Below are 9,689 nucleotides of genomic sequence, written 5' to 3'. Positions count from 1 at the left end.
TTCTGCTGTTATAGTGTGTGTTTCTGCTGTTATAAGTGTGTGTTTCTGCTGTTATAGTGTGTGTTTCTGCTGTTATAAGTGTGTTTCTGCTGTTATAGTGTGTGTTTCTGCTGTTATAAAGTGTGTTTCTGCTGTTATAGTGTGTGTTTCTGCTGTTATAGTGTGTGTTTCTGCTGTTATAAAGTGTGTTTCTGCTGTTATAGTGTGTGTTTCTGCTGTTATAGTGTGTGTTTCTGCTGTTATAAAGTGTGTTTCTGCTGTTATAGTGTGTGTTTCTGCTGTTATAGTGTGTGTTTCTGCTGTTATAAAGTGTGTTTCTGCTGTTATAGTGTGTGTTTCTGCTGTTATAAAGTGTGTTTCTGCTGTTATAGTGTGTGTTTCTGCTGTTATAGTGTGTGTTTCTGCTGTTATAAGTGTGTGTTTCTGCTGTTATAAAGTGTGTTTCTGCTGTTATAAGTGTGTTTCTGCTGTTATAAAGTGTGTTTCTGCTGTTATAAAGTGTGTTTCTGCTGTTATAGTGTGTGTTTCTGCTGTTATAGTGTGTGTTTCTGCTGTTATAAGTGTGTGTTTCTGCTGTTATAGTGTGTGTTTCTGCTGTTATAAAGTGTGTTTCTGCTGTTATAGTGTGTGTTTCTGCTGTTATAGTGTGTGTTTCTGCTGTTATAAAGTGTGTTTCTGCTGTTATAAGTGTGTTTCTGCTGTTATAGTGTGTGTTTCTGCTGTTATAAAGTGTGTTTCTGCTGTTATAAGTGTGTTTCTGCTGTTATAGTGTGTGTTTCTGCTGTTATAAAGTGTGTTTCTGCTGTTATAGTGTGTGTTTCTGCTGTTATAAAGTGTGTTTCTGCTGTTATAGTGTGTGTTTCTGCTGTTATAAGTGTGTGTTTCTGCTGTTATAAAGTGTGTTTCTGCTGTTATAGTGTGTGTTTCTGCTGTTATAGTGTGTGTTTCTGCTGTTATAGTGTGTGTTTCTGCTGTTATAAAGTGTGTTTCTGCTGTTATAGTGTGTGTTTCTGCTGTTATAGTGTGTGTTTCTGCTGTTATAAGTGTGTTTCTGCTGTTATAGTGTGTGTTTCTGCTGTTATAGTGTGTGTTTCTGCTGTTATAGTGTGTGTTTCTGCTGTTATAGTGTGTGTTTCTGCTGTTATAGTGTGTGTTTCTGCTGTTATAAAGTGTGTTTCTGCTGTTATAAGTGTGTTTCTGCTGTTATAGTGTGTGTTTCTGCTGTTATAAAGTGTGTTTCTGCTGTTATAGTGTGTGTTTCTGCTGTTATAGTGTGTGTTTCTGCTGTTATAAGTGTGTGTTTCTGCTGTTATAGTGTGTGTTTCTGCTGTTATAAAGTGTGTTTCTGCTGTTATAGTGTGTGTTTCTGCTGTTATAAAGTGTGTTTCTGCTGTTATAGTGTGTGTTTCTGCTGTTATAGTGTGTGTTTCTGCTGTTATAAAGTGTGTTTCTGCTGTTATAGTGTGTGTTTCTGCTGTTATAGTGTGTGTTTCTGCTGTTATAAAGTGTGTTTCTGCTGTTATAGTGTGTGTTTCTGCTGTTATAGTGTGTGTTTCTGCTGTTATAAAGTGTGTTTCTGCTGTTATAGTGTGTGTTTCTGCTGTTATAAAGTGTGTTTCTGCTGTTATAGTGTGTGTTTCTGCTGTTATAGTGTGTGTTTCTGCTGTTATAGTGTGTGTTTCTGCTGTTATAAAGTGTGTTTCTGCTGTTATAAAGTGTGTTTCTGCTGTTATAAGTGTGTTTCTGCTGTTATAGTGTGTGTTTCTGCTGTTATAGTGTGTGTTTCTGCTGTTATAAAGTGTGTTTCTGCTGTTATAAAGTGTGTTTCTGCTGTTATAGTGTGTGTTTCTGCTGTTATAAAGTGTGTTTCTGCTGTTATAAAGTGTGTTTCTGCTGTTATAGTGTGTGTTTCTGCTGTTATAGTGTGTGTTTCTGCTGTTATAAAGTGTGTTTCTGCTGTTATAAAGTGTGTTTCTGCTGTTATAAAGTGTGTTTCTGCTGTTATAAGTGTGTTTCTGCTGTTATAGTGTGTGTTTCTGCTGTTATAGTGTGTGTTTCTGCTGTTATAAAGTGTGTTTCTGCTGTTATAAAGTGTGTTTCTGCTGTTATAGTGTGTGTTTCTGCTGTTATAGTGTGTGTTTCTGCTGTTATAAAGTGTGTTTCTGCTGTTATAAAGTGTGTTTCTGCTGTTATAGTGTGTGTTTCTGCTGTTATAGTGTGTGTTTCTGCTGTTATAGTGTGTGTTTCTGCTGTTATAAGTGTGTTTCTGCTGTTATAGTGTGTGTTTCTGCTGTTATAAAGTGTGTTTCTGCTGTTATAGTGTGTGTTTCTGCTGTTATAGTGTGTGTTTCTGCTGTTATAAAGTGTGTTTCTGCTGTTATAGTGTGTGTTTCTGCTGTTATAAAGTGTGTTTCTGCTGTTATAGTGTGTGTTTCTGCTGTTATAGTGTGTGTTTCTGCTGTTATAAAGTGTGTTTCTGCTGTTATAAAGTGTGTTTCTGCTGTTATAGTGTGTGTTTCTGCTGTTATAAAGTGTGTTTCTGCTGTTATAAAGTGTGTTTCTGCTGTTATAGTGTGTGTTTCTGCTGTTATAAAGTGTGTTTCTGCTGTTATAGTGTGTGTTTCTGCTGTTATAGTGTGTGTTTCTGCTGTTATAGTGTGTGTTTCTGCTGTTATAAAGTGTGTTTCTGCTGTTATAAAGTGTGTTTCTGCTGTTATAGTGTGTGTTTCTGCTGTTATAGTGTGTGTTTCTGCTGTTATAAAGTGTGTTTCTGCTGTTATAGTGTGTGTTTCTGCTGTTATAAAGTGTGTTTCTGCTGTTATAGTGTGTGTTTCTGCTGTTATAAAGTGTGTTTCTGCTGTTATAAAGTGTGTTTCTGCTGTTATAAAGTGTGTTTCTGCTGTTATAGTGTGTGTTTCTGCTGTTATAAAGTGTGTTTCTGCTGTTATAGTGTGTGTTTCTGCTGTTATAGTGTGTGTTTCTGCTGTTATAAGTGTGTTTCTGCTGTTATAGTGTGTGTTTCTGCTGTTATAAAGTGTGTTTCTGCTGTTATAGTGTGTGTTTCTGCTGTTATAGTGTGTGTTTCTGCTGTTATAAAGTGTGTTTCTGCTGTTAAAGTGTGTGTTTCTGCTGTTATAGAGTGTGTTTCTGCTGTTATAGTGTGTGTTTCTGCTGTTATAAAGTGTGTTTCTGCTGTTATAGTGTGTGTTTCTGCTGTTATAGAGTGTGTTTCTGCTGTTATAGTGTGTGTTTCTGCTGTTATAGTGTGTGTTTCTGCTGTTATAAAGTGTGTTTCTGCTGTTATAGAGTGTGTTTCTGCTGTTATAGTGTGTGTTTCTGCTGTTATAGTGTGTGTTTCTGCTGTTATAAGTGTGTGTTTCTGCTGTTATAGTGTGTGTTTCTGCTGTTATAAAGTGTGTTTCTGCTGTTATAGTGTGTGTTTCTGCTGTTATAGTGTGTGTTTCTGCTGTTATAAAGTGTGTTTCTGCTGTTATAAAGTGTGTTTCTGCTGTTATAAAGTGTGTTTCTGCTGTTATAGTGTGTGTTTCTGCTGTTATAAAGTGTGTTTCTGCTGTTATAAAGTGTGTTTCTGCTGTTATAAAGTGTGTTTCTGCTGTTATAGTGTGTGTTTCTGCTGTTATAAAGTGTGTTTCTGCTGTTATAGTGTGTGTTTCTGCTGTTATAAAGTGTGTTTCTGCTGTTATAGTGTGTGTTTCTGCTGTTATAGTGTGTGTTTCTGCTGTTATAAAGTGTGTTTCTGCTGTTATAAAGTGTGTTTCTGCTGTTATAGTGTGTGTTTCTGCTGTTATAAAGTGTGTTTCTGCTGTTATAAAGTGTGTTTCTGCTGTTATAGTGTGTGTTTCTGCTGTTATAAAGTGTGTTTCTGCTGTTATAGTGTGTGTTTCTGCTGTTATAAAGTGTGTTTCTGCTGTTATAAAGTGTGTTTCTGCTGTTATAGTGTGTGTTTCTGCTGTTATAGTGTGTGTTTCTGCTGTTATAAAGTGTGTTTCTGCTGTTATAAAGTGTGTTTCTGCTGTTATAGTGTGTGTTTCTGCTGTTATAAGTGTGTTTCTGCTGTTATAAAGTGTGTTTCTGCTGTTATAGTGTGTGTTTCTGCTGTTATAGTGTGTGTTTCTGCTGTTATAAAGTGTGTTTCTGCTGTTATAAAGTGTGTTTCTGCTGTTATAGTGTGTGTTTCTGCTGTTATAAAGTGTGTTTCTGCTGTTATAAAGTGTGTTTCTGCTGTTATAGTGTGTGTTTCTGCTGTTATAAAGTGTGTTTCTGCTGTTATAGTGTGTGTTTCTGCTGTTATAAAGTGTGTTTCTGCTGTTATAGTGTGTGTTTCTGCTGTTATAAAGTGTGTTTCTGCTGTTATAGTGTGTGTTTCTGCTGTTATAGTGTGTGTTTCTGCTGTTATAAAGTGTGTTTCTGCTGTTATAAAGTGTGTTTCTGCTGTTATAAAGTGTGTTTCTGCTGTTATAAAGTGTGTTTCTGCTGTTATAGTGTGTGTTTCTGCTGTTATAGTGTGTGTTTCTGCTGTTATAAAGTGTGTTTCTGCTGTTATAGTGTGTGTTTCTGCTGTTATAAAGTGTGTTTCTGCTGTTATAAAGTGTGTTTCTGCTGTTATAAAGTGTGTTTCTGCTGTTATAGTGTGTGTTTCTGCTGTTATAGTGTGTGTTTCTGCTGATATAAAGTGTGTTTCTGCTGTTATAAAGTGTGTTTCTGCTGTTATAAGTGTGTGTTTCTGCTGTTATAAAGTGTGTTTCTGCTGTTATAGTGTGTGTTTCTGCTGTTATAGTGTGTGTTTCTGCTGTTATAAAGTGTGTTTCTGCTGTTATAGTGTGTGTTTCTGCTGTTATAAAGTGTGTTTCTGCTGTTATAGTGTGTGTTTCTGCTGTTATAAAGTGTGTTTCTGCTGTTATAGTGTGTGTTTCTGCTGTTATAGTGTGTGTTTCTGCTGTTATAGTGTGTGTTTCTGCTGTTATAAAGTGTGTTTCTGCTGTTATAAAGTGTGTTTCTGCTGTTATAGTGTGTGTTTCTGCTGTTATAGTGTGTGTTTCTGCTGTTATAGTGTGTGTTTCTGCTGTTATAAAGTGTGTTTCTGCTGTTATAGTGTGTGTTTCTGCTGTTATAAGTGTGTTTCTGCTGTTATAAGTGTGTTTCTGCTGTTATAAAGTGTGTTTCTGCTGTTATAAAGTGTGTTTCTGCTGTTATAGTGTGTGTTTCTGCTGTTATAGTGTGTGTTTCTGCTGTTATAAAGTGTGTTTCTGCTGTTATAAGTGTGTTTCTGCTGTTATAAAGTGTGTTTCTGCTGTTATAGTGTGTGTTTCTGCTGTTATAAAGTGTGTTTCTGCTGTTATAAAGTGTGTTTCTGCTGTTATAGTGTGTGTTTCTGCTGTTATAGTGTGTGTTTCTGCTGTTATAAAGTGTGTTTCTGCTGTTATAAAGTGTGTTTCTGCTGTTATAGTGTGTGTTTCTGCTGTTATAGTGTGTGTTTCTGCTGTTATAAAGTGTGTTTCTGCTGTTATAAGTGTGTTTCTGCTGTTATAGTGTGTGTTTCTGCTGTTATAGTGTGTGTTTCTGCTGTTATAGTGTGTGTTTCTGCTGTTATAAAGTGTGTTTCTGCTGTTATAAAGTGTGTTTCTGCTGTTATAGTGTGTGTTTCTGCTGTTATAAAGTGTGTTTCTGCTGTTATAAAGTGTGTTTCTGCTGTTATAAAGTGTGTTTCTGCTGTTATAGTGTGTGTTTCTGCTGTTATAAAGTGTGTTTCTGCTGTTATAAAGTGTGTTTCTGCTGTTATAAAGTGTGTTTCTGCTGTTATAGTGTGTGTTTCTGCTGTTATAAAGTGTGTTTCTGCTGTTATAGTGTGTGTTTCTGCTGTTATAGTGTGTGTTTCTGCTGTTATAGTGTGTGTTTCTGCTGTTATAAAGTGTGTGTTTCTGCTGTTATAAAGTGTGTTTCTGCTGTTATAGTGTGTGTTTCTGCTGTTATAAAGTGTGTTTCTGCTGTTATAGTGTGTGTTTCTGCTGTTATAGTGTGTGTTTCTGCTGTTATAGTGTGTGTTTCTGCTGTTATAGTGTGTGTTTCTGCTGTTATAAAGTGTGTTTCTGCTGTTATAAAGTGTGTTTCTGCTGTTATAGTGTGTGTTTCTGCTGTTATAAAGTGTGTTTCTGCTGTTATAGTGTGTGTTTCTGCTGTTATAGTGTGTGTTTCTGCTGTTATAAAGTGTGTTTCTGCTGTTATAAAGTGTGTTTCTGCTGTTATAGTGTGTGTTTCTGCTGTTATAAAGTGTGTTTCTGCTGTTATAAAGTGTGTTTCTGCTGTTATAGTGTGTGTTTCTGCTGTTATAAAGTGTGTTTCTGCTGTTATAGTGTGTGTTTCTGCTGTTATAGTGTGTGTTTCTGCTGTTATAGTGTGTGTTTCTGCTGTTATAGTGTGTGTTTCTGCTGTTATAAAGTGTGTTTCTGCTGTTATAAAGTGTGTTTCTGCTGTTATAGTGTGTGTTTCTGCTGTTATAAAGTGTGTTTCTGCTGTTATAAAGTGTGTTTCTGCTGTTATAGTGTGTGTTTCTGCTGTTATAAAGTGTGTTTCTGCTGTTATAAAGTGTGTTTCTGCTGTTATAAAGTGTGTTTCTGCTGTTATAGTGTGTGTTTCTGCTGTTATAAAGTGTGTTTCTGCTGTTATAGTGTGTGTTTCTGCTGTTATAAAGTGTGTTTCTGCTGTTATAAAGTGTGTTTCTGCTGTTATAAAGTGTGTTTCTGCTGTTATAGTGTGTGTTTCTGCTGTTATAAAGTGTGTTTCTGCTGTTATAGTGTGTGTTTCTGCTGTTATAAAGTGTGTTTCTGCTGTTATAGTGTGTGTTTCTGCTGTTATAGTGTGTGTTTCTGCTGTTATAAAGTGTGTTTCTGCTGTTATAAAGTGTGTTTCTGCTGTTATAGTGTGTGTTTCTGCTGTTATAAAGTGTGTTTCTGCTGTTATAAAGTGTGTTTCTGCTGTTATAGTGTGTGTTTCTGCTGTTATAAAGTGTGTTTCTGCTGTTATAGTGTGTGTTTCTGCTGTTATAAAGTGTGTTTCTGCTGTTATAAGTGTGTTTCTGCTGTTATAGTGTGTGTTTCTGCTGTTATAGTGTGTGTTTCTGCTGATATAAAGTGTGTTTCTGTTGTTATAAAGTGTGTTTCTGCTGTTATAAAGTGTGTTTCTGCTGTTATAAAGTGTGTTTCTGCTGTTATAGTGTGTGTTTCTGCTGTTATAGTGTGTGTTTCTGCTGTTATAGTGTGTGTTTCTGCTGTTATAGTGTGTGTTTCTGCTGTTATAGTGTGTGTTTCTGCTGTTATAAAGTGTGTTTCTGCTGTTATAAAGTGTGTTTCTGCTGTTATAGTGTGTGTTTCTGCTGTTATAAAGTGTGTTTCTGCTGTTATAAAGTGTGTTTCTGCTGTTATAGTGTGTGTTTCTGCTGTTATAGTGTGTGTTTCTGCTGTTATAAAGTGTGTTTCTGCTGATATAAAGTGTGTTTCTGCTGTTATAGTGTGTGTTTCTGCTGTTATAGAGTGTGTTTCTGCTGTTATAGTGTGTGTTTCTGCTGTTATAGTGTGTGTTTCTGCTGTTATAGTGTGTGTTTCTGCTGTTATAGTGTGTGTTTCTGCTGTTATAGTGTGTGTTTCTGCTGTTATAAAGTGTGTTTCTGCTGTTATAGTGTGTGTTTCTGCTGTTATAAAGTGTGTTTCTGCTGTTATAAAGTGTGTTTCTGCTGTTATAGTGTGTGTTTCTGCTGTTATAGTGTGTGTTTCTGCTGTTATAAAGTGTGTTTCTGCTGTTATAAAGTGTGTTTCTGCTGTTATAAAGTGTGTTTCTGCTGTTATAGTGTGTGTTTCTGCTGTTATAGTGTGTTTCTGCTGTTATAGTGTGTGTTTCTGCTGTTATAGAGTGTGTTTCTGCTGTTATAGTGTGTGTTTCTGCTGTTATAGTGTGTGTTTCTGCTGTTATAGTGTGTGTTTCTGCTGTTATAGTGTGTGTTTCTGCTGTTATAAAGTGTGTTTCTGCTGTTATAGTGTGTGTTTCTGCTGTTATAGTGTGTGTTTCTGCTGTTATAAAGTGTGTTTCTGCTGTTATAGTGTGTGTTTCTGCTGTTATAAAGTGTGTTTCTGCTGTTAAAGTGTGTTTCTGCTGTTATAGTGTGTGTTTCTGCTGTTATAGAGTGTGTTTCTGCTGTTATAGTGTGTGTTTCTGCTGTTATAGTGTGTGTTTCTGCTGTTATAGTGTGTGTTTCTGCTGTTATAGTGTGTGTTTCTGCTGTTATAGTGTGTGTTTCTGCTGTTATAAAGTGTGTTTCTGCTGTTATAGTGTGTGTTTCTGCTGTTATAAAGTGTGTTTCTGCTGTTATAAAGTGTGTTTCTGCTGTTATAGTGTGTGTTTCTGCTGTTATAGTGTGTGTTTCTGCTGTTATAGTGTGTGTTTCTGCTGTTATAAAGTGTGTTTCTGCTGTTATAGTGTGTGTTTCTGCTGTTATAGTGTGTGTTTCTGCTGTTATAGTGTGTGTTTCTGCTGTTATAAAGTGTGTTTCTGCTGTTATAGTGTGTGTTTCTGCTGTTATAGTGTGTGTTTCTGCTGTTATAGTGTGTGTTTCTGCTGTTATAAAGTGTGTTTCTGCTGTTATAGTGTGTGTTTCTGCTGTTATAGTGTGTGTTTCTGCTGTTATAGTGTGTGTTTCTGCTGTTATAGTGTGTGTTTCTGCTGTTATAGTGTGTGTTTCTGCTGTTATAGTGTGTGTTTCTGCTGTTATAGTGTGTGTTTCTGCTGTTATAGTGTGTGTTTCTGCTGTTATAGTGTGTGTTTCTGCTGTTATAAAGTGTGTTTCTGCTGTTATAAAGTGTGTTTCTGCTGTTATAGTGTGTGTTTCTGCTGTTATAGTGTGTGTTTCTGCTGTTATAGTGTGTGTTTCTGCTGTTATAGTGTGTGTTTCTGCTGTTATAGTGTGTGTTTCTGCTGTTATAAAGTGTGTTTCTGCTGTTATAGTGTGTGTTTCTGCTGTTATAGTGTGTGTTTCTGCTGTTATAGTGTGTGTTTCTGCTGTTATAAAGTGTGTTTCTGCTGTTATAAAGTGTGTTTCTGCTGTTATAAAGTGTGTTTCTGCTGTTATAGTGTGTGTTTCTGCTGTTATAGTGTGTGTTTCTGCTGTTATAGTGTGTGTTTCTGCTGTTATAAAGTGTGTTTCTGCTGTTATAAAGTGTGTTTCTGCTGTTATAGTGTGTGTTTCTGCTGTTATAGTGTGTGTTTCTGCTGTTATAAAGTGTGTTTCTGCTGTTATAAAGTGTGTTTCTGCTGTTATAGTGTGTGTTTCTGCTGTTATAAAGTGTGTTTCTGCTGTTATAGTGTGTGTTTCTGCTGTTATAAAGTGTGTTTCTGCTGTTATAAAGTGTGTTTCTGCTGTTATAAAGTGTGTTTCTGCTGTTATAAAGTGTGTTTCTGCTGTTATAAAGTGTGTTTCTGCTGTTATAAAGTGTGTTTCTGCTGTTATAAAGTGTGTTTCTGCTGTTATAGTGTGTGTTTCTGCTGTTATAGTGTGTGTTTCTGCTGTTATAAAGTGTGTTTCTGCTGTTATAGTGTGTGTTTCTGCTGTTATAAAGTGTGTTTCTGCTGTTATAGTGTGTGTTTCTGCTGTTATAAAGTGTGTTTCTGCTGTTATAAAGATG

This window comes from Leuresthes tenuis, unplaced genomic scaffold (assembly GCF_036924035.1).
Source record: "Leuresthes tenuis unplaced genomic scaffold, fLeuTen1.0.hap1 SCAF_5, whole genome shotgun sequence".
NCBI classification, from domain to species: Eukaryota; Metazoa; Chordata; class Actinopteri; order Atheriniformes; family Atherinopsidae; genus Leuresthes; species Leuresthes tenuis.
The sequence above is the reverse complement of the archived record's forward strand: the minus strand, read 5'-3'. Positions refer to the sequence as shown.